The sequence below is a fragment of the Balaenoptera ricei genome, chromosome 4 (genome assembly GCF_028023285.1).
Source record: "Balaenoptera ricei isolate mBalRic1 chromosome 4, mBalRic1.hap2, whole genome shotgun sequence".
NCBI classification, from domain to species: Eukaryota; Metazoa; Chordata; class Mammalia; order Artiodactyla; family Balaenopteridae; genus Balaenoptera; species Balaenoptera ricei.
Window position 1 is genome coordinate 88,494,951 of NC_082642.1, and position 6,000 is coordinate 88,500,950.

Genomic DNA, 6,000 nt, shown 5'->3' on the forward strand with positions numbered 1-6,000 from the left:
TAACCTGGGTGTCCACTGTGTGCCAGGCACTGGGTAGACAAGTTTGTGTACATCGTCTGTCACTGAGCTATAACCTTCCTGCACTTCCACCTCCCAGAGACACTGCTCTGGCTGAGGCCAGAGACAAGAGCCTTGGTGACTGACCCTCCCTTCACAAGGAGGCCCTGACCCTCCCAGCCTCGTCCTCTCTCATCCTGGCTGTCTGATCAGAAGTGAAGCTTCACTCTGTAGTGGAGCCTGGAGCTGTGGTATGTACAGGCATTGAAGCCCTCACTTTGTGGAAGATGTGAGACATCAATTTTTACTCAAGTATTGGGGGGGGATAATTTTTATGTTAAATTAAGTATTGATAGATCATGGAACAAATTTAAGATTCATTCATTTTTTTCCAAAACATATTTATTGAATGCCTACTGTGTGCCAGGCCTTGTCCTAAGCCCTGAGGATTGAAAGGTAAATATACACTACACAGTAAAAAAAAAATCCCTGCCCTCCTGGGGCTCACACTCTAGTAGAAGGAAATAGACCAAAAAAACTAAACAAAACAAAAACCACCCCATAATATTTCAGATGCTGACAAGGTCTATGGAGAAAAATAGAGCAGGGAAGGGGACTTCAAAACCATGTCCAATTTGCAGAGGATTGCTTCAGGCTTCACCGTCTGATTCCTTGGGGCTCCTCCTTGCCTCTGCCACAGGGTTGCCTGGGCAAGGCATGGGGGTTGAGAGTTGAGGGATGGTGGGGATAAGCAGGAGATGAACTGGCCTAAGAGATGCATCTTGAGCATATCGACCCAAGGAGAGTTGATGTGGAGGGAAGGGAGGCACCCAGTGGTGCCTCATGGCCCAGAACCCACACCCTATGGGACCCCAGTCAGGGCTTGAGCAGACTTCTGTCTCCATATTTCTACCTCACTCAGCATGATCCCCACTCGTGTTTCTCAGAAGCCCAGATGGCTGCTCTGGGGAACTTCCTTCAGTTGCTCCCTCACTTTCACTCGTCAAACTTCATCAGCAATTCCCCAGGCTCCACCCCAAGCCCTTGCTCTTTTGGCCAAAGGCAGCCCTGCTCTGTCACCATCCCGCCTCTTATAGCTACAGAGGTTTCCAGCGTGCTGAACACTCTCCTGGCCACACACGGTGGTGGTTTCTCATGCCTCACTCTTCCAGGGCAGAGAGAAGAAGGCAAATCAGAGAAGTCGAGCTTGATGAGCAGCGGGGTATAGGAACGGTCCTGCCGCATAGGACAGACGCTGCAAGCCAGTGCTTCTCAGCCTTGACGATGTCTCAAAGTCAGTCATGTATGGACTTGTTAAAACAGACACTTCTGGGCCCTGCCCCCAGAGTTTCTGATTCAGTAGGTCTGGGATGGAGCCCCAGAATCTGCGCGTCTGACAGGATCCAGGTGGCACTGGCGCTGCTGAAGCCGAGCGCACACTGAGATCCAGGGCTCTAGACCAGCCGGTGAGGCATGCTGCGTCTGCCCTCTGCGCTCCAGCCTCCTCTTGGGCCCTTCCCTACCCTCTCATTTGTGGACCCTTTTCCCTCTCCACTTTCTTCCCTTCCTAGGCCATCTGATTTTCTCTCTCACTCTAAAAAATGCCCTTTGGAGTGTGATCTGAAAAAAAATTCTACTAAGTTGCAAATGGCTGGTCATAACTATCATCCCTTCCAGGAATATTTGAATTTTGACAGTCAAAAACTCCAAAGCTAAAAAACTAAAATTGATGGTGGACTTCAGGGATCAGCTAGTGAATAGTGGCTGTGTTTGGAGGCTCAGAGCCTCTGAAACTGTGTAGGTGGCAACTTATCTTACCTCCCGCTGAGTGCCTCTGGGGGAATGGCTCTCACCCAGCCTGGCTAAGAATTGAAATTCTATGTCCCTCTTCTCCAGAAGCAGTGAGGCAAAGATGCCACTGCCGAAGAGGAGAACAACTACCGGCAATAATTAAATCCCTCAAGGAGACAGGATTCTCAGTGCCTTTTGTGTTTTGGGAGTGTCTCTTGCTTTGGTGGAAAGAAAGAAAATCTGTTTTGACAGGCTCTGCTTCTCCTGCCGAGAGAGCCCCCTATGTGGTTGTAACAGGGCCTGGGTCTTCCTTTGAAAAATAAATTGACCAGAATTTTAAAAAGTAAGGTCATGGCCCCTGCCCCAGGTTTAGAAAGAAAGAGTGGGCAGGCTTAGAAGATGTGGGGAGGGCTTCCTGAAGAAGAGGCTGGAGAAGAAGGTGCGTGGAAGGAGGTCAGCCGTGGCCAAACTGCTCATCTGTCCAGAATCTCACCCCTGGGTGCTTGCCCTCCAATCCAAGAGGCGTCTCTTGGCCTCACTGCCTCTCGTCCTTCTCCTGAGAAGCAGTCATTTCCCAGAGAGAGTGGGAATGCTGGCAGAGAAGGAGCAGAGAGGGAGGAGCAGGGTCTTTGGTGGGCCGTAGCGGGTCGTCCCTCCAAGCTGACTTGACGAGGGCAGCCATGTGGCAAGGTGGGCAAGCACCAGCCTGGGAGCCAGAGGCCTAATTTCTTGTTCTTGGGTGGCCTGGCACAAGTAATTGTTTCTCCACCGCCCACTGAAGAGTTAATCGAGATGATCTTTAATATCCCTTTAGCCCCTGAAATTCCACTACCTCTTCTCCCATCACCATCCGCCGTGAGAGGTGCTTCAGGGAAGAGTTAGTGCATGTGGACCCACTAGTCAGTGCGTGGATGACAGTCATTTTTTTCATCTCTTCTCTTGGCCTCAGATGGAATTACACAGAAGGACGTGTCTGCTGCAAAGCGTTTCTCTGATCCGTCTTCAATGGCTATTTCTGAAGCCACATTACACACTGGGAAACCTCCCCATTTTCTCCCCTGTGCTCCACCTCCCACCCCTGTCTTCTCCTTACCATTCTTGTCGGTTTTGCAGAAGGAACTCTGTGGCAATCCCAACTGCCCTTGTCTGCCCCTGAGAAATACTGTTCCACGGTGTCCTTGAGGGCTCAGGTTGGAAGAAGCAACCAGAGTATGATTGTTTCATGACATGTGACTTTGGTAACATGCCTGTGTAAGTGTGTGTGTGTGTGTGTGTGTGTGTGTGTGAGACACAAAGACTTAGGCTGGAGGCATTATAACCTGGCAGTGAGCTCAGGTTTTGGAGTCACACACACCAAGGTTTAAATCCTGCCTCTGCCACTTATTAGTTGCATGACCTAAGCAAACTGCCTAACTTTTCTAAGCCTCAGTTTACTTATCTGCAAATTGATTATATGCACCCCCAGAGTTTTCTGGGGACTTCCTCCCTCTCCAAGCATAAAATTTGTTTCAGAGCTAATTAGAAGGTTCCATCAGTGTCGTGAGCATGCATCCTTTCTGGTGGATAGTAGCACTTCTTTCTACTGCTGCTATCTCATTGGGGGCCACCATCCTGTACCCCTAAAGACACCTGGAATCCTAAGCCATAGTCCCCCAGATAGGCTGTGACATGCAAGAGGCAACTGAGTGGAAGAGGCCCCTCTTCTCCTGGCCCATTGTCCCTTCAGCCCCCATAAGATCACACACCAGGCACAGGCAGATTTCCTTCCTGAAGGATTAGGCCGTCTTCAGAGAGTAGGAAAAGAACCTAGAGCACTAGTTTATTTGGACTTTTTCCTGAAGCTCACAAGGAAAGACTTTGATCTTCTTAAGGAGGGCCCTTGGATGCCACCCCAACTCCCATGGACCTCAAGGCACACTGTCATCTTTGGTCTGTACAAGTCCCTGCTCCTGCGTTCATTCCCTTTTTCCTCCGTGCACCCCTCCCATTCTCCTTCCCTTATAGGCAACCATGGATTTAACCTATATCTTTTTGTGTATTTCCTGTGATGTGTTTTTATTTTATGTAAATGGTGCTGTGTCATATGCACATTCTTTTTCTCCCTTCTTCCCCCAGCACTGTGCTTTTAAAATCTATGTGCGCTGCTCTGTGCACTTCGAGCCAGCTTTCCCCTCTCTCTCTCTCCACAGTGGACTCTGGGTGACCTTCAACTTCCTTGCCACAGATAACAACGCTGCAATGAGCTTCCTCTGACAGCAGTTTCTCCTTCTCCTAACCTGACTCACGTGCTCTCAGATTTGTCGGCGCCATCTCTAATCTCTGAGTCCAAAACACATAATGCACGCTCTCTCTGGGTCCTTGTTACCGTGAAGACCCCGGTAACACCAGGTGGCAGAGAAATGAGCATTGATATTTGTGCTCCCTTGTCTCACAGAGCCCTCGGGGAGGGTGCTCTAGACCTGTGGTCCTAGACAATAGGAGCCTCTTGTGTGAGTTTTCATATCAGGCCTAGTTCTTCCTTCAATTGGTTGACTGTTTAAAGAAAGCCCAGAAACAGTAGAGTCTAAACCCATAATGAATACATCCTTCATTAGAAATGTATTTATCCTGTCCTTGGGATCATGCTGAGGAGAGTTTGGTTTCTTTTGGGGTGGGGGAAGTAGGGGTTTGGGGAGGCACAGGGAGTCTTGCTGGCATCTCAGAAGAGCTACACTTGATGTTCATGGCTGCTCTGGGATCCTCTGGGGAAGGGCAGTGGCCTCAATTAAATTCTTTCATCAGAAATTCCTTTCTACTCAAGAAAGGCTCAGTGATTTGCCAGTTCTTTCCAAAGCTTTAACAGGATTAAATACTGTTCACTGAATGGTGTCTATTATTATTGGGCAAAGTTTCATAGACTTCCTGACTTTTTTGAATCCTTTTATCCTTCTTCTTTACTCTGGCTACTTCTTCAGTCAAACTGCCTCTTCTTGGGGGTCCAGAGGTGCTGCACGAGACTCAGGGGGCAACGTACAGGAGCCTTCACCCCCGAGCCCTACCTCCATAGCCCTGGGCTATTGGGTTGTATGGCCCCGATACTGGCTTGACTTATGGCCTCAGTGTTCTTGTTAAAAAAAAAAAAAAGGAGGGTGTTGGAGAGTTGAGGCTTTCTGGCTCTTGTGTCTCTGATTTTACAAAGGTTTCAGTATTCCTTGGCATTTCTAACATGTAGCAACTTCTGCCTTCTCCCTCCCCACATCAGCAATGACTCCCAACCCTCAAACTGCTGTGACCACAGCTCTTGGGACCCCAATTCTCCATCATTCCCTCCTGCCTCTCTGAGGCAGGAGCCCTCAGCCCTCTCTGAGGCCCTTCTCCATTTCTTACCTCTTTCTCCCTGCTCATTCTCATATTCCTTTTCTCAAGGAATTCCCATCCTTCTGTACTCTCCCTCATTGAAATGACAGTTGAAGGCATGCAGGGTCTCTCCCTTTTTTCCCCAACCCTCCCTATGGTCCCACAATCCCCCCAGGGGTTCTTGTCAGGTAAGTGGAACCTGAGTGTACTTCGAAGGCCCTAGAATCTTTATCTTAGAATCATCCCAGATTCTTGAGGCTCCTCTGGATCAGGAATAATCTGGGCTACCCTAGAGCTCTCACTGTCATGCCAGGATCTCAGGCTACCCCAAGATCCTCTATGCTTCCCCAGACATGTTTCATAGGCGAGGAGAAGACAGGGACCAACAAATCTCCCCCATGAAAGACTGATATGCTTCTTGACCTTTCCCCAGTCACATCAAGCCCATGGGGATTTACTGTCTTCTAAGAGAGTTGGGCTACCAGCTCTGCTTCAGACTCATTCATGCATTCTTTCACGCATCACTCATTCATCTGACACTGGGGAAATAGCTGAAGGCTGCTGAGATGGACACACTGCAAAGCCCTGGACCTCCAGAGCTCACAGTCAACGGGAACACACAGATGGTAATGGACGGAGACGTGCAGACAGGTTCCACCCGCTTCTACCACACATGGTTCTTTCTCCTGAAGAGTGGGGACCAGAGGACAGGTTGGGGTTGGGGAGAGTTTGACTGAAGTTCTAATTTACCTAAGTTATCTCCACTCAACTGCAAGGTTGCTCACAAGTACACTCGTTCCCCTAGACACAGTGGCATACACAGCAGAGCATGAAAATCAATAGGATAAAAAAGGCAGAGGATTGTGCAGTGATAAA